Source organism: Sciurus vulgaris, assembly GCF_902686455.1.
Source record: "Sciurus vulgaris genome assembly, chromosome: 1".
Taxonomy (NCBI): Eukaryota; Metazoa; Chordata; class Mammalia; order Rodentia; family Sciuridae; genus Sciurus; species Sciurus vulgaris.
Window position 1 is genome coordinate 93,664,082 of NC_136461.1, and position 20,308 is coordinate 93,684,389.

Here is a 20,308-nt window from a genome sequence, read left to right on the forward strand (position 1 = left end):
TTCCAACTAAAGTGGTGATGTTCTAGACATAGTGGCCTAGGAGGACAATATAATGACAGCTTTTAACTGCCAGGTAATTTCTTTGAACTAAGACCCAGGTTACCAATATTCTTTATCCAATATAAATCCATTAAATTCTCTGGATGCTGGTGTTTTTGTCTGTAAAGTGAAGGTCATAAAATACAGTGTCTGTAATATCTCTTTTGCTCCACGAAATTTGCCACTCTGTAATTAATTTCTCCAGTGGAGAAATTGATGTTATCTCAATGTCAAAAAAATCTTGTGCACATATACATTTGGGACCAGCAGGCATTAATTAATATACACTGCAATTCAGTCTAGGTATTATAAGTGTAACACATGTAAACAAAAGGTGGTGTATATGCAATAGTAACAGGATGAGAAACAAAGTGACTTAGGTTTCTTACTAGGAAATTGAAGTTTTGTTATTTAAGTTGATCACAGGCCCCCTGAAATACCACATATCTGGAGTGTGACTGGTATTTTAAAAAGAATATTTCTCTTTTTTGCCTTGTGATATTCCTTACATTCAAATTTATGCATTTTTTTTTATTTTTAGTAGCAACTGGAAGTCCTTTGTCTAGGTCATCTATAAATGTGTTATGTAGCATGTGATCCAAGACTGCAGAGTTCAGAAACTTTTTCCCATTGCTTATTGGTTGTACGTTTACCTCTTGACCTATGTAATGTTTCCTGTAATGCCGAACTGGCCATATGCAGAGAGGGTGAGTGACCTCACTGACAATATAAAATGGCCAAATATGTTCCCTGTAACCTCCAATGAGCAAGATGAAAGGGGGGCAAGTGCATAAAATGGCAGTATGGGAAGCTATTCTTTCAAAGAAAAGCCAGGGGCATGAATAAAACCTTTTATAAGATTATAGATAATGTATTATTATTTTAATATACAATTTTGCCACAGCATTTCTTACAAGAACAACTGTGTACTTTATGTTAATGAAAATGGAGGGAGAGTACAAACCCGAGATGAAATTTTCTGGGATGAGATATATTATATAGAAATCATTAAATAATTGATAATCCAATATTGGAATAGAATATCTGAGAAGTTAGGTATCTAATGAAATAATGATACCCTAATGGGATTTCTAGCTACTCATTTTCACTGTCTGAATGAGATACATTCTTTTTAAGTACTACTGCCACAATTTTCTAGCAGCTGATTCTTCATTATCTCCATGGCTATTTTCTCCCACTTACCCTGAGTAAGTGACTATTACAGTTCAGATGGATGTCAAGAGATTTTTCATCTGGTACCTGCACGTCTGAGGCATTGCCGCTATCCTCTCCCTCACATCACAGACCAACTTGCCTTTACAAGGAATGGACATAGGTCCCATGAGCTCCTCCAAATTTGAACTTTTTTCCAATTTTTGTATCCTATACAAAAAGTTAAGGTTTATTTTATGTTCTTATCCATCAAAATTTAAACTTGTAGGATGTTTCTGGAATATTTTTTATTGTATTTCTTCAATCCTCATTTCTTACACAAACCTGTTATAAATGTGTGACTGAATAGTAAATATCTGATTATCTCCCTTCAACATTTTATTGTTATCTGAAATTCTGAAATTTTACTCCAAAGGTTTTTTTTTTTTTTTTTTTTTCTTCTTTTTGGACTGGAGACTGAACCCACAGGAACTTTACCACTGAGTTATATCCACAGCTCTCTTTATTTTTTTTATTTTGAGATAGGATGTCCCCAAGTTGCTGACCTCAAACTTGTAATCCTTTTCTCAGCCTCCTGAGTCTTTAGGATTACAGATGTATGTCACCTCACCCAATGAATCCCAAGATTTTTTGTTGTATTTTAGACATTGACTCCTCTGGCTAAGAAGACATTAATTCACAGATACCTTAGTATAGAACAATTTTAATGGGCATCTTTTAAAAATATATTTATTTTATTAGTTCTTTTTAGTTCATGTAATAATTAATTTTGCATAATTATAAAAGTGTGGAATATAATTTGCTCTAATTCAGTCCTCAGTCCTTTCCTTGTCCTTCCCTCCTCCTTCACACTGCTCCCTTCCCTCTACTCTACTGATCTTTCTGCTATTTACAGTTTTTTTTTAGATTGGTGCCTGTGAGTATTAATAAAAGTGAGATTCACTGTGGTGTATTCATATGTGTACATAGGAAAGTTAGATCAGCTCCATTCCACTGCTCTTCCCTTGTGGTGTCCCTTCTCCATCTCTCTAATGGACATCTTTATTGTGACTCCAAAAACCTGTATACTGAGGACAGGAACCTACAATATTGCTAAGTGGCTCAAAATACAAGTGGCATTAAAATTCCCACATAGTAAGACAGTATCATTTCAAACCTTTTTATACGGAAGATGTTTAGTGAGTTGGTTGACATTATGAGATTCATCTTAAAATATATGTATTTTGGTTTCCATTATTTGTTTATGTGGGATGATTTGCAAAGAGACCTGGTAAAGACCAAGCAGCTACAGTTCCTTCCAAAAAAGATCCTTGGTATGGTTGCTGAAAATACATATACTGATGCATTAGATGTTAATTTTGCACCCTCCAACTTATCTGTGTGGTATATAAATGGATATTAAGAATCTCCTATCTAGTGTTATCTTATATTTCTGATACAGAAAAAGGCCTTTTTCCCTCTCTAAATAATCCATGGAACCAGATTCTAGCTCTCATGTTTGGTTTTCATATCATCTTTAGACATGGAAGATTTCCTTTGCTTACAAAATTTTTGGAGAATAAAATAGTCAATTCAGTCCTATGTTTTCCACAAGACATTTATTAGAGAAAAGTACCATATTGAAATAATATGTCTGATAAGAATCAGGCATAAGGGCTACTCCACCACAATGAGCTATTCTCCTCAGAAGCACTACCCTTGAGATAGGGCAGGAACTAAATCTAGATTTTCTGGGGCCCGAAATCTGCTTCTTGGGATGAGGCTCACAGGTAACTGATGAGAAGTAAGTGGAAACATCTCCAGGAAGAAGAAATACCTAGAGTATGAAGATGCTGGTACACATTTAGAGTGTCACACAGTTCTAATATATCTCAGACTCATTTTTGTGTCACAGGCCATCCAGAATCCCCATCTGCAGTACAGTGAACAAACCACTGCTTTGGCTCAATGGATCACAATTGGATTACATTTTCTTTACGAGCATATATGCTTATTTGGGTCAACTTACGATTTGGAGAAAAAAAAAAGAGCAAAAGTAAAATAATTCTCCTCAAAGGCAATTTGTATCTTTATTAGAACAAATATTTTCCAAGATGCTAAATTTTGAAATGAGAAACCTCATTTCCCTTATCCCCCAATGTTATACCGGACAAAATAGGTATTATGCATTTTAAAAAATTGACTTTTTAAAAATTTCTGAAATAGCATTTATATTAAAAGTTTATTATAATTTGTGATATTTTAAAGAATAAAGAATGTAAGTAGAAAAATGAAATGGATGCCCATTGTGTTATCAGTTTCTGTATAATAATACTATACCAATTTATTGGCTCAGAAAATATATATTTATTATTTCATAGTTTCTGAGGGTCAGGAGTCAAGGTATAACTTATCTGTGTCCACTGCAGCAGAAACTTCACTTTGGGTCTTGCAAGATGGCAGAAAAGTATCAGGCTTGGCTGCGGTGTCATCTCAAGACTCAGTTCAGGAAAATTCTGCTTCCAAACACAGGTGATTGTTGGGAGAATTCAATTCCTGTGATTTGAATGCTTGAGCATCTCACTTTCTTGCTGGTGGCTGAATTGAGGCTCTCTTCATTTTACCTTATGGAGACTGTTCCATAGAACAGGTCAAAACATAGCAACTTGCTTCATCCAATTCAGTGAAGGAGAAAAAGGCTGTAAGCAAGAGGCTCACAGTTCTAGCTAATGAAATTCACAAAAGTGTCACCCCATCACCTTTGCAGTCTTCTACTAGACCTCAGTCATGAGTTCTTCTCATTCTCCAGGGGAGAGGGATTTTCAAGGTGTAAATATCAGGAAGATGTGTCCCTGGGGTCATCTCAGAGCCTGTCCACATAATTCATATTCTGACCCGTACATGTGACTCTTCCATCCACAAAACGAATTCACCTCCACGCAAGATCCCCAAGAGTTTGTGTCATCTGCTCAGAATCTCACCATCTAACTCAGGTCCATGTGTGGATGAGTCTCCTTTGGTGTAGTTCTCTTGCTGCACATCTGTACAACTAGAGATACAAGTTATCCACACTCAACTTCCCAAATTATTTTTAGGACAAGCCTAGGAGAACAGCCATAGAGATTTCTGTTCTAAAAAGAACTCGAGAGCCTAGACAGTCTACAGCAGTTCTGAGATATAGTTGGGTAAAAGTTGGATATTTCTTGATTAGGTTTTTAGGCTAGGAATACTTTTCCCTTTCTCTTGGTTGTGCTGAGTCCTTTTTTATGAAAGGTAGCAGAGTGGTTTTATTAGCCTCCTTTCTGACTGTACAATTTTAATGGTCCAACAGACTCTTTTCATTTTGAACTCTCTGTCTTTTCTGTTCTTTTCACTCCATGTTTTCAGGGTTTTTTTTTTTTTTTTTTTCTTCAAAAACTTTGTGGATTTTCTGCTGAGTTCACTGTGGTTCACTCCACTAGACGAAAGCCACATTTACAGAACTCTTTGAGACAAGCATTTCTAAACCTGGGATCCCAGCTGAGTTAAGGGACAACAGGACCATTTTTCCCACAGGTCCTTCCTATTGTTAGATTGATACATTCCATGAGGTACACTTTCATCTCTTTAATGGGTACTCAGTGTGACTGAATACATTGACCTTTTGATCATTTTAAGGTTTTTCACAAAATGTATACTCACTTTCTCAACTTCTTTAGAATGGGGCTTATCCTTTTTCCACTTTTTCTGTTAATACTAGGAAGTAATTCCTCAGTTTTAGCATCTTTTGTTCTGTGGAAAAGCTAACAATTTGTCAAATTAGTCAAGTCTTAACTCCTTTCTGTTTAACAGTTCTCTAATTTACATTTCTTTTTTTGCATTTTACTATAAATAGAAAGAAACTAGGCAACACCATAACCACATTCATCAGTTACACCGTCTGCCTTCAGCATGATGGCAGGGTGAAATTTTGCCAGGCTTTCTACCACTACATCACAAGGACCCCTTCTTCCTCTAATTTCTAGTAATGGTTTCTCACTATTGATGCCTTTGAAGTCCAGATTTCTTTTTTTTTTTTAATTAAATTGTATTTTTTTTTTTGTTGTTGTTACTAAGTATTGATCTCAGGGGTGTTTTACCACTAAGCTCCATTCCCAGCCATTTTAAGTTTTTGTTTTTTTTTTTTTTTTAATTTGTGGCAGGGTCTCCCTAAGCTGCTGAGGGTCTTATGAAATTGTTAACACCGGTTTCAAACTTGTAATCCTCTTGCCTCAGCTTGGCGAGGTGCTGAGCTTACAGGCCTGTACCACCATGCCTAGCCAAAGTCCAGATTTCTACTGACAGTCTGTTGAAGATACTCTAGGTTTATCATCGATGTAACTGGAGTTGGGAACATGGGGTCCAATCTACCTGTTAATGCAGCTTACTTGTGTTTTGGTTTCTACTCATACATTCTCACAAAAGAACCATTTCCATCTTATAATGGATTGCTTCTGAATATAACCTACTTTATAATTAAATATGTCCATAAGAGCCAGTTAACAATTAGGAATTTTTGCACATATTTGCACATGATGTCCCCTGCTCAAGCATTACCTATCTATAAGGGACAGGTAACATTCAGTACATATCTATGTAAAAATCCATATAGGTCTGCATTGAGTCTACTCATACACAAGTCTGTGCTGTGGTTATCCCAAGTAGAATATCAAAATTTGCTAGCACTGACATTTCTAGTATCCATAGAATCAGGAAAGTTTTTATCACTGATGTGGTAGGGATGCTTGCACTGCAAGGAGGACCTGCAACAGAAACATCCTCTCATCCAGATACCATATGGTTCTGGAAGCCTTTCAGAAGCGACTTTGTGTGTGATTCAGATCTGTTATTCCTATGTGCAACTCAGAGTGTGCTAGCAGTGCTTCCTTCTTTGTAGTATGACAAAATATGCAGCAATTTGTCCTTGACCTTGCAGGAAATGCTCTAACATTCCTTTGACCCCTGGATTCTTAAAAACTTCAGTGAAGGGGTTGGTGCCTGAATCTTCATAGAATTTCCCTCCCACTTTCTGATGCATGTGTCTTCCTAAGGATTCTTGCATATTAGTCACCTCATGCTTGTCCTGTTTAATCAGCATGATGCCATCAATTAGTGTGAAATGGATTAGTATGATATTCTGTAAGATGCCCAGGCAATTAAGATCTTTTTTTTTTTTTTTTTTTTTTTTTTTGACTACCTCATAACAGAGGGTAGAAGAGTTAACATATTCCTCAGGCAAAATTCTTAAGTGAATGATTTTCATCAGATGTGGATGCAAATTGTTTGGTTCTATTTTATAATTAGGATAAGAAGAATGAATTTATCAAATGAATGACAACATAGTGTCCATGTACAATTTATTAATCCATTCTAGCAGTGACAACTCATCTGTCAGCTTCACTGAAATCAAGGGAGATTATTACTTTACAGCTGTTCTCTAGAATCCCTTTGTTCTCAGTGGGAAGATGAACTAGAGGAATAAATGTTTGGGATATGAGAGATTCACCACCTCTGCATTCTTCAGAGTTTTAATAATGACACTAACCTCCACTTTCCTTGGAGCAATGGGGTTCAAATATTGTTTTTAGCTTATTCTCTTGGACAGAGATTGGGAGTTTCAGATTTCTTCTTGGGTTTCTTCATCTGCGATAGTGATACCAGTCCATTGGAGACTGGAAATGGGTTCTTGTTCATTGGTGTTGAAGAAACGAACACCAGAGAAATGCCAAGGCAAGCAAGTTTTATTTAGGAAAGGGATAGAAACAGACATAGCCAATAGAAGAGGACCTCAGAGCTGAAAGTCTTCATGGAAGTAGGTGTGACTTGCTTTCTTATAGACCCGGAAATCCCCTCTTTAATCATTGTCTGCTCTTTCCTGTATTCCTAAGGAGCAGGAGCACACAGGTTAACTGTGAGCAGCCCAGAGTGCCAAGGAGCACAAATGGGGAAACGTACCATTAGCAACCCATTGTTCTCTCTTTCATAACAAGTTGTTACCCTCTCAAACCCCATCTTTCATTATCTACACTGACTGCCTGACCTTTACCCCTGTCTCAATAGCACTTATACCATAGTAAAGGCACCCAGAGCAGGTCCTCAGAATGCCAAGTATACAAAATTAAACTATACTTTGGGAATGAAAAAATGATCAATAAGTGGGTCTATGAACTTTCTGAATTTTCTCTATGTTTTAGCTAGAAATCCATTTATTTTCTTTTGTCCAAAGCTCTAACGGGAAGGGGGAGCTGTGAAGTTTGGGTTTATGAGTAGTAACACAAACGATTCCCTTAAGTACTCTCTCAGTCACTCAGGTATTGACTTTGGGTCCCTTCAAGGAAAAAGCTGGGGAAATCATGAAAGCACACTTCTGTGGATCTTGCAAGGTCTTTCTTCCTAGGGAATAGACCACCTTTTTAGCCAATGGGTTCTGGACTTAAACACTGACTAACATCTGGAAATGGAGCAAGAGATCAAGACTTTGGGTTCAGCAACCCTTCTATTGGATTCCTTGTTCTTACTTTTTTCTGGTTATTGACGTTCAGCACTTGTAGACTGTGCTATATTTCTCCATGCTGTAATGTCACTGAAATTTCTTATGGGTTAAGTTTCCCTAGCTGCCACTCAATCCTTATTTGAGTAATTGTGATCTCTGACTTCTAGAAGGTGTGTATCAAAACCAGCTTCTATTACTTTGGGGACCTATAGTACTATGGGTATTAATGTGGCTAGATCTATGATCTTTTCTACCACATGGTGTGTGCCAAGGAGACTAAAGGACTTAGTAGTGCTGGTGTGCCTTTCACAGCCCATTTCTGATGCCCTTGGTGGATAACATGTCCTGGGAGTCCTCCTTTGGAGCATAATTATCTGATAGATTTGCTTACCTTGCATGATGTGTCCTTTCTAGATTTTATGAACCTAGGTTTTCTCTGCCAGGACACTAATACTAACATAATAGACTGCCTAGGCAGGAACCTGGAGATCTGCAAGTATAAGTTTCAGATCTGGTATGCTGCTCAGCTGCCACAGCTCTCTCTCTCTGGAGGATGCAACTCCTCCTTGTAAACTTGTCAAAAAGGCCTTCTGTGTCCCATACTTCTCTACCTTCACACTGTCTTTCACACCTTGGTTTCTCATTTTTCTTCTGTGGATTATCAATGGTGTTTACTAAACTAAGCAATTCTGCTGTCATTGTAGGTATTACTTCTATCCAGGTATTTTGGATGGTTTCAGAGGTCATAATTTCAGTGAGATAGTTACAATTGGATCCTCATAAAAAAAGTCTCTAATTTAAAAATCAATAATTTTTAATGCTAAAAACTTAATCTGCTCCTCTCTTGCCCTTCAAAACATGGTGACTATTAATTAGAACACACACACACACACACACACGCACACACACCACACATGACAATATTCTGAATTGCCTATAAATATCATCAGTTTCTTCTTTTTGATAAGGTTCAAAAACACAAGTAGGCACATTTTTTTCCTGAATAGTAAAGTAGAAGTATATTTTGTAGTATTCATTTCAAGTTTACATGAAATCAAATTAATTTCTTGTATTAGTTTCCTATTGCCACATACTTGACTCTTTCATGACTTCGTTGCTTAAAACAATCGACATTATTTCATGGTTTCTTGAGACAGGAATGTGGGGTCAGCTTTTCAGGGTGTCTCTGAAAGGGTTTTCATTAGGTTTTATGCATGCTGTTGTTCAGTGTCTACTGTAAGCTTATTTATGTGGCTCATGGGAGGATGTGGTGCCTCATAGTTCCTCACTGACTGTTGGATTGAGACTCCTCCATACCTTGACATGTAAGCATCTTTACAGAATAGCTCACAAAGTAACATCTGGCTTTTCTTAAGAGTGAATAAACTGAGAAAGTGATTGGGGAATGAGCACTAAAGATTCTGCTGTATTTTAGTCAATATAAAAGAAAGAATATGCCCACCTCACCTGTAAGTGGAAAAGATACAGATGACATGGACTCCAAGAGCCTAGGATTATTGGAGGACATTTGGAGGTTGGCTGTCGTATTTCTCCACCAGGAGGTTTTGTGGAACTTCTCTTATATTTTGATGATAAGCTACTTCATAATACAAAGAACATTATAATTGCTTAGGATGTTCTGGGTTTTCCTATTATTCATGCTACTTGCTAGCAGGGTAAATTTTGAAAAATCATTCAATTTTGGGGAGCCTCATTTCCCAAATCTGAAAATTTGGATAACAATATAAGTCCTGGTCAAACCAGAAAGTATGTATGAATATATACATATACACATACACACATATTTTCTCAGTGTTTGGCAGTTAGTGTGATATCGTATACTTATACATACATATATATATATATATATATATATATATATATATACATATACATACAAAAATTGACCAGTAGAAGCTAATCAGTACTTTGTTAACTATTAAATTATTTATTTAAATAAATTATTCATTAGGCTATATACTAGTTCTAGAAACTTGTAAAGAATAAAGTTACTTTTTTCTCCTTCTAAACTATGTAGTATAACTAAAACTTTATTAGTAAATACAAATTAAAGATTTCAAAAATCATTTCAAATTTTTTTTTATTTTTACCATTTCAGTGGGAAATAAAATCATACTGAGATAAAGTGTGATATTGGTCCTGACTGGATTTCAGTTTTTGCTCTACTGAATTATAAATCCATAAGTACAATGGTCAGGCAGTGGTAGTTCTCATTACTGTGCAACTATGCTCATTCATCCTCTCTGCAGCCTTGGGGATCCCAGACAGGAGACTGTGTGACCCCCTTGCCTCTCTCAAGGGCTCCTATTTTGATTTGAATCATGTTGGGGTGGTTTGGGTGATTGAAAAGATCCCTTTGAGGTCTTTCCATTTTCCTAGAAAGCTGTTAGAGGCTGTACCTATTTTCAGGAATAATGTTTCCTAAAACCTATTCCTATAAAAAAAAATTCTTAACAATTACTCCTTATATATTGGTAAATACACATAAAAGGTTACCTAATTTATTTCAGATATTAACATGTTATACTGATAATATTATATATTTCAACAATAATAAGATAAAGGTTTAGTTGAGTGTCCTGCACACATTATATTATAATACAATAAATAATTATATTATTATAATATAATAAATAAGATTTATTTATTATCAAATGTTTAGATGATTTTATATCTGAAAGAAAAGTGTCAAGACTTATGAACACACTTTTACTAGATTTTAATATATTTTACTATTGCTTCATATGTCATTTTTGTATTCCATAATAAATTTATTTGGTGATTAAATAATAGTATAGCCAAACACAATATGGTATATTAGAGGGTCACAATGTTCTTCTCTATATTTTTAAAATAAGATGCTTTGTTTTGTCTAAATAAAAACTTTTCACTAAGACAGAAATCCAGTTTTAGGAGTGCTTTGGTTCATATTAGAAATGGTTTTATAATAGACATAAAAGAAATGAGATTCTTATAGGTGCTTTTCATTTATATTTCTAAGGATTTTTAAAGGCTGCTTCCATTCCTTTAGATATGTGATCCTGAGGTATCTTTGGCAGAGTCCTATGGGGCATATATAGAGAATAATATAATCTGACACTTAAATAACCATAAATGACTAAATAAATGTCCAAGTCACTAGGGGAAAGAGAAGGTCATAGAATCTGTATTTCAGCTGGCAGAGCAGGAATAAATTATGCCCTAGAGAATTCACCACTGTTCAAGGAGGAAGAGCATTACCTCTGTTAACATATTGACAGAGGACAAAGAAAGGTTTAATTAACTCAGTAGTTAACTTGAAAAGTTGAAAAGAATCTACAACTGGAGAAGTAGTATCAAAATTGTTTTATTTCTCTGATAATAGGCATTACACTATACAACAAATATGGAACATCAACTACCATGTTATGCTTGAAATTAATTAAAATATTAAAGAGATAACCATGCAATTACAGACCTGGATATATGCTATGTGCATTGAGAGTTTTTATCAGTGAACTTGAATCAGTCTTTGGAGGTCAAAAAAATTTAAAAGAGTGACTTCAGCTGATGGCTGATGATTGAGGTCATTTACTAGTTATTTAACAAAAGGGGCAGAGGGAGAAAGGATTTGGACTGAGAGAATAATGGGGCTGTAGATTTTGCGGTAAAATTTTTATGTATAACTGCTTTGCAGGGTAAGAAAATCAGTGTGGTTGGCCAGGGACAGAGGAGAAAAATAAAAATGGAGATATAGATGGATGAAGACCTTTGCCTAAGCTCTGGAAATATTGAAATACCCAATTGCCTCAAATATAAATACAAAATATACTAACCCATAAATAAAAGATAAGCAAAGTTGCAATTCTCTTTAGGGGATTAGTTTGGTACATTTAAAATATACAAAATACTGGAAATATCATTTTTGGTACTAACACTTTTTAGCTTCTGGAGAACATGATACATAGCAGGAATTCCAACACTGGGTGGGGCCCTCACCATGCAAGTCATTGTAGGCCATATTAATATATTGTTCTTTATTGTAATCAGAAAAGCAAAACCCTCTGGTTATGGAAGAACAAACAATTTGGAGAGAGGAGGAAGGGCTGGCTCTACATTGACACATTTGAAGGTGCCGTGCTATATCGGAGAGCTTAAGGGAAAAGAAGACAGACTTAACACACTTTAAGAAGCAAAAAGAAGCATAAAAATTTATAGGTTCTAATTTTTTCATTTAGATGGATTCTATTTGTTGAGAATTTGAACACTGGAGAAGAATTAGAAGTATTTTGGGAAGTGGGGTGCTGTGATTGTGATCTGTGTTTAATTTGAAGCAACATGAGAAACTTGAGTTGAAATCTGAGAGATACAGAACTGTGGAGTTAGAGGAGTTCTCTGAACTAGAAATATTATTTAAAGGGCTCTTGGTACATATTAAGGAACTGAGCAGAAGATGATACATACATGAATTATGTTTACTATGTAGCCTCAGGGGAATCTTAGGAGACTGGAAAGGATCATTAAATCAGCATATTACAGTGACATAGGCATATCAATGTTTACAACAGGTCAATTCACAATAGCTAAGCTATGGAACCAACCTAAATGCCCTTCAACAGATGAATGGATAAAGAAAATGTAGTGTGTGTGTGTGTATATATATATATATATACACACACACATACATACATATAGACACAAGATGGAATATTACTCAGCTTAAAAGAAGAATGAAATTCTGGCATTTGCTGGTAAATGGATGGAGTTAGAGAATATCATGCTACATGAAATAAGCCAAACTCCCAAAACCAAAAGCCAAATATTTTTTCTGATATACAGAAGCTAATTCACAATAGGAGTGGGGGGGATAGGGAAGAAAAGTTACTTTATGTTAGAGAGGAGTAAAGGGAGGGGAGAGGGTATGGAGGAAGGATTGATAGTAGAGTGAAACAGACACTATTATCTCATATACATGTATGACTGCATGACTGATGTGATCCTGCAATATATATAATTAGAAAAATGAGAGATTATACTCCATTTATGTATTATCTATCAAAATGTATAAATGCATTCTACTGTCATGTACAATTAGAACAAATAAAATTTTTTAAAAATTTAAAAATAAGGATATGAATGACTAAGTGGAAATGAAAGAGAAGTCCTAAGCAAAAGAAAGATATAAGAAGACCAAACCCAAAGTATAATTCAATCTTTAAAAAGACAGATAAATAAAAAAGAGAATATAGATAAGGAGGGAGATTCTGGGACATAAATCAATGCATTTAAGCATCTGTGCATTGTGCATTTGTGTTCATTGATTTATTCAAAGAGATTTAGCAGAGATAATCCTTTTGTTAGACTTTTGTTCATTCAATAATAAATTGAATGAATTGCCTACTATGAAATGAGAGAGAGAGAGAAGAGAAAGAAGGTGGTGGAGAGATTTTTTGTCATCATAGAGTTTGTAATATACTGTTGGAGTAGAGGAATATAGGCAGTAAACAAAACAGTAACATGATCTGAAGAAAAATTAAAGCAGAATAAATAAAAAAAAAGTTAGTGTGCATGTAGGTGATCAGGGAAAATCTTTTTACACAATAGTAATTAGCAGAACCCTAAATGAAGTAAAAAACTGAGTCACAGTAATCCCAGGTTGATTCAGGGAAAAGATGATGCATGTACTTTGAGCCACATAGGGAATTTGGTTTGTCTGGAAAATTGCAAAAGAGACCAATAAAGAGTTAGCCATAGGAATAATGGTATGATAAATATGCTGAACTTTTGAAGACAAGAGATGATGGTTTGCTTTTTTCTGAGTAAGGTATAAAAATCATCAGAAAATTGACTTGATTCTGTTTCTAAGACAATATCAGGGCCACACTTACTGCTATGAGGAAAACATGCTAAGGAAGTAGAATTTTAAATGTGAAGACAAATTATGAGGCCATTAATGTAAAGTAGTCAAGAGTAACAAAACTAGCTATTAAAATAAGTATCAGTAGAGGTGTGAAAGGAATTATAGACAAAAATGTAGACAAATCTAAGAACTTTATTGAATAGGAGAGTAGAGAAGGGTAAGTCACATAGAAGGATGTAAGGTCAGAAATGTGTATTTTATGTAGGAACATACTAAACTTTATATGTGGGAATATATGTTGAATATGGTTGGGAATGATTTAGGAAAGGAAAAAAAAAATAAGAAAAAAATCACTAGAGTGAGCAGTTAGCCCTTAGCTGCTGTTGTACAGCCTAACATCAGTGGTTCAGGGAGATGGTAAATATACTAAGTGAAGGAAGGCTGGACAGTAGGAAGGAGCAGGTCAGGAAGAGGCCAAGGAAATGGCTATGATGTGAGACAGAGCTTTCAGGAAAGGAGTCTGGGAAAGTGACCTTGATGAAAGACATGAAGAGTATGAGTTATGCTGTGGCAAGTAGGTATCAGACTTTATGAAAACAATTTCTATAATTGCCCATTCTTTTTGTTTTCCATAGGGAAAAAGCTGAGCTGGCAATTTGTAACACTTAAATAATTCTTGCTCATCTACTAAAGGGAAGACTAAAAATAATAATTGCATTATTTTCCTTGAGCATAGCAAGATTAATCAGAAACTCATCTTCCTATTTTCAAAAGAACTTGGACCATAAAAGTTTAATGTTTTTATTAATACATGGACAGAACACCCATTTTACAAAATCTAGTCTTGCAAAATACCGTTGTGTGTATGTGCTGCCTCTAGGAGAATAGAAAACTTTGACCTCCAAACTGTTACTCTTATAACAATTACAAAGACAACATTCTGTTAGAAGACAAAAAACAACTCAGTCATCTCTAGAGCAAACATATACATATATATGCAAATTACTTTTTTTAATTCTGTTTAAAAGTACTTTAAAATTGCTTCATTTGCATGGAGCATGTCCTAAAGAACATTTTATTTTTTTCAGTAGTTGTATTTTTATTGACCTCTATACAATTAATGCACCTATAATAGATAGGTGTAGCATTTGCATTCATTCAAACTAAAGGTAAGATAGTTGCTATAAAAAGTGCCTGTTTAGTAAATTTAGTAATATTTTTCTTTAAATGGATGTTTGAAAAAGAATTTTATAGTGCATACAACATTTAACCTTTCTCATTATTAATGTGATCATGTGATGTTTTTATAATGTAAATGTTTTAATTTTCCAAAGTAATCTTTTGAGATAATATGTTTAAAAAATTAGCAAAGAACTTGGCAAAATGAGATATTAGGTAATGATTATATTAATGATAATATTATCTTCACATGTAATAACAGAAAATTATCCAAATATAATATAGTCCTATAAAAATGTATGAAAATGTATAAAGCATGATGGAGATTTTTCAATATGCTTTTAATTATTAAATTTACTCTCAACAGTGAAAAACTCAATGACTGTATTGATAGAAACTGAAATATAAAAACAAAATAATTGAAAATCATTCATACAGTATTTGAATAAAGGCAAAAAATAAATGATATTCTGCTTATCTTGAAATTACCTATGTTCTTTATACTGCATTTTGGGGAAAATTTACTTAATTTCTGTAACAGAACCAGTGCTGTAGTATTCACTTCTTTGATTGCTTTACAGCTCAGGTCAATTACCTGTTACAAATAATGGACTTATGGATGATTTTTCAGAAATTTCTCAAACTGCTATTAAATTTATAGTGTTCTTGGAATAAAAATTTCACTCGCTTTTTAATTTTTTTTTAGATTAACTTAATAAGTCAGCCATTTTTATTTTGGGAGGATGCAGCACTTATGTGCATTTAAAGTGGGTTGTCTATCATTTATTTTTGTTCTGTGTAAATAGTTTTAATATCGCGCTTGGCTTTTGGAGACAGAGCTAGTGCTATGGAGAAGTGAGCCTGCATGGATTCTCTATACTTCCATAGTACTCATGGTAAAAAAGAGTGAAAAATTTTATTTCTGACCAACTCTGAGTAGTCTCACAAAATATGAGTTCTAAATCACTTACCTTCAATATTCTCTCATTCATCTGGATTGTTAAAATCAGAAGTGTACAACTGGTATACTCAAATAGACAGCATATAAATGTTTTCTATGAGTTTAAATTCTACATATAAATCCTAGGAAAATTTCAAAGTGAATTTGAACATTTTATGCCATATTATTATACACATCATTAACTTCCACAATAATTTTTTTCTTGCTTAACAATAATAAACTTTCACAACAAACCTATTTTCTTCTGTTTGTGATTCTTTTCCTGATTGATAATATCATTTAATTTATATATGCGTATATAAGGTTTTGCAGGAAAGCAGATTGTGTCATGATGGTGCAGTTAAACAAAATGCCCACGTGGGCCCAGGACACAGGGCACCAGCTGTTACACTGAGATGCATCAGATGCTGCAGCTCACAGAGAACAAGAAGGTGAGACCTTCTGTCCTTTAAGGATAGAAATTATCATATCAATTGACAAAAATAAAGTAATGAGTATGTTGAAGTACCTCTAAATGAACATGAGTGTAAAAATGGGTGACAAACTAAAATAGGGTAAATATATCAAATGGTTATACAGAATCATAAGTGACACAGGAGTGTACTGTTCTCAGGAATCCAAACTGAGATTACAAAATTGATTCAGATAAAAATACATGAATTAGGAAAATTAATTCCTCCACTGCTTTCAGATTTCCAATAGAAATTCTCTTTTGAGGTTTATTGAATTAATTGTTCCAACTCTGTTATTAAATTTACCATTATTATAGTTCCAGCCTGCCTAAGGGTCTGAGGAAAAAAAATCCCCAATTCAAGGCTACAGAAAATGCTTCAAGTACTCCATTGCTGCTCTGATTCCACTTTCACAGACAACAACCTATAGCTGCCAAATAAATATGTACTGGGAAAATAGGTGGTGTTATGTCACATATAAATTAGCTTATTATGTTTTAAAAAGTTACTTTAGATTTTCTTATTTTCTTTGATTTTATGGTTTTGGAGTCATTCTTTTTCTCCTTCTCCTCTTTCTCCCCTCTCTCTCCCCTCTCCCCCTCTTCTTCTTCCTTCTCCTTTTCCTTCTTTCTTCTCCCTAACCAAGGAAGGCTCTAGCACTGAGAAAACATCCTACCACCATCCCTTTTTATTTTTATACAGGGTTTCATTAAACTGCTGAGTCTGGCTTCAAACATGCCATCCTCCTGCCTCAGCCTCCCAGGCTCCTGGGATTACAGCTCTGCCTGAATATTTTTCTCTGACTTCACATCTAATATGATAAGAAATCTTATTGGTTCTACATTCAGAAAGTAACTGATCATTTCTAATTCTGCTGATTCTACCCTGGTCCAAACCACCACCTATTTGGACAACTGGAATTTCTTCTTGAAAGGTTTATCTTGCTAGTGATCTACTCTGAACAGAAGTGACAAAATAATGTTATTTTAAAAGAAATCAAAGTGCACTATACTTCTCTCAATACATTCCAATGGCTCTCTTTCTTACTGTAAATGCAGTCTGAAAATCTTTCTAAGGGGCTTACCCAACAAGACCCTTTTTCACCTGCTCATTCTGCTAATGTCCTCTTCCAGCCACCTGGTTTCCTTGCTATGCTATCCTTCATAGGGCTTTTTGCAGCATTCCTTGCCTCTGCTCACAAGAGGCCAATAGTACTCTCTGCTCAAGTTGAAAAAAATTTAAAAAAAATCTCCAAACGTTGTCAAATGTCCCCAAGGGGGAAAAAATTCCACACCTCTTTCTACCAAGAACCACTGATTTGAATCATTCTACTGTATCTATTTACCATGTCTTTGAATTAATTCTCATTTCCAGTTATTTTATATAAAAGTGTAACTGGCTGATTGCTATCTTTCCCAACATGTGTGTTGAGTTTTTGGTAAACAATATACTGCCTTTTGTAGGAAAAATCCTAAAGTAAAGCTTGACTACTTAATATCATGCCATAGACAAATTGTGTTTTCTTTAAAATACTTCAGAAATCATTATTGTATCTATAGGATCACCTAAAATATTTTCTGAATGTTGAAGTGTGCTTCTGAAGACAGATTAAAGTCACAAAAAATTGAACTCTACTTTTTTAAAATAAAATTTATCAGATATTGTGTAACAAATCACTCCAATAAAAACAATAAGCAATTATTTCAAGGCCTAAAGCAATAAACATCTACTTGGCTTACAAGTATACTACTTGAGGTTCTGCTGAGCAGAGAGAGACAGACAAGTAACACACTTTTGCATCTGTAGTCAGTTTCCAGTCAGATATGAAACGTTGCTGAACTTGGTTATACCATCTCACATGTCATAGCTAGGATAACTGGACCAAGTTGTCTCTACTACACAAATTCTGATTCCAATAGATTAGCTTGGATTGGTTCTTATGGTGGAGGGCAAAATGAAGTAGAGAATAAGTCCCAGAAAGTCTCTTGAGACTCAGGTTCAGAAATGCCATACCATGACCTCTGCTATGTTCTGTTGAATTATGCAATACCCAGGGTCACTTCAGCTTCAGAACTTGGTCAAAAGCACTCCACCTAGAGATAGGAGGATTAAAAAGTTCCCTTGCAAAGGAAGAAAAGGAGATCATTATCAATTAATTACCATTAACAAAATCAACATTATGTATAATTACATACACACACACACACACACACACACACACACACACACACACACATTTATATGATGTTTGGAAATGTCCCTCTGCATTCCCCTTCCAAGTTCTTAGGGTTTTACATGATATATTTAAAAACAATATTAGTCTGATGTTGTTCAAACAAGCAGACATCATACTTACTATATAATTTGGCAGTAAGTGGCTTACTGAGTATATAGTATTGCCCTTTGATCAGAATAAACAAAAAGAACTTCAGTTTTGCATGGAAACCATCAGTAATTTTCTGAGATATGTATGCCCATCTAAAAGGCATATTTTACAAAGTAAATTAGAGTGTTAATATCTACTTTGAATAAGAATTACTTTGTCAAAAACAATTATCAATGTAACATAATGAGAGAAAACCCCTAATCACTCCCAAGAAGATAACTTTAATGATTTTTCATAACTTAATGTTTGCCTTTTGAGGGATTATCAGCTTCCTCAAACATCTGGCATTTTATATTTATGTAAAGAATTTGTATTTGGATATTATTTAATTAGGATCAAACATTTCTGATGTCTTTCACTAGTATTTAGAAAATAACAATCTATGCCAATTCAGTGCAAAGTTAAAATACTTTCAACATTCCTTTGTATTTATTTGAAACCATTTTAATTCTTTCCTTAATTTTCAAAGTTCTTAAATTCCCTCCCCAAAATTTAATTTTTCTTCATTTAAATTTTGTATAAAATTTAAAATTAAATGCCATCAATCAGATGGATAGTTACTGATCTTGTACCGAGGTCATGAGTTTTATTGAATGTAACCTATGTGTTGCTCCTGTTTCAAGTAGCAAAATATTCTACATACATGGCAATTTATTTTATATAAATTTTAACTAAGGTAAAAATTATTTAATTTAAGGATAAATGTATGTGTTATGAATAATAGATTATGAGAAAAATGCAAAATATGTTGGAAAAATAGTACTTCTTATGTTAACAAATTTGGAAGAAAATAATAAAAAGCATTATTATGTGTGGCTACACAGTGTTACCATAGAATATTTTAATATTCTTTGTACTTTTATGCATTTTAATTTTCCACAATTTAGTTGCTTTAATTTCATAACTAGAAATAAATGAATTAATCATTCCCTAAAATAACCCAAAATCAACAGATTCTTTTTATTTGACATGTGATTGTTTATTTTTGACTTGAGACCTTTTAAAAGATTTGATATTTAGATACTTTAATGTTTTCTTTTTGTCCTTTAATAATAATAACAACCATAGCAGCTGTGTACTGAGTGCATTCTGCTTCATAAGTGCATTTAAATTTTACAAGATACAATTATTATCCCCCTTATATACATATATATGATGACATACATAATCTCATATCCTTGTATTTTAAGAGTCACAGAGAAATAATTTAAGTTACCCAAGGTCATAGGCAGCATGGACCAAGTTAAGAAATTTTGTACTAACTAATGTTTCTTCTACTGCATCCTTCATTGTCACACATATGCTTTTCAGAAAATATTTTCTAAAGACACACTGCTGCCCAGGTTTAGTATATATTTTTCTTACATTTGTTTACAAAATTTTGACAGAAACACCAAAATTCATTATTCTAATTCAGAGGTCCCCTAATATGAATCTCAGAAAAATTTTACATGTGTTAAGCATTTCTACCTAATTTATAAAAGTAGTAATAGCATTATTTTTGAGAATAAGGGGATTTTGATATGATTTTGTACGTATGTTTTTTAGGAGGATAAAAATATGTAAAAAAGCTCTATTATGCTCAGTGTGATGTCTAGAATAAAAAAATGAGTTAACAGAAAAAGAGAGGTTTATTATATAATTTACTCATGTAATTGTTTCAGTGCTTTTTTGGATAGATTTGTTTTAAGAAATTGACCCCAAATTTAGCAGCTTAAAACAAGTACTCTTTATTTTCTCTTAGTTTCTATAGATATGGAGTGTGGGC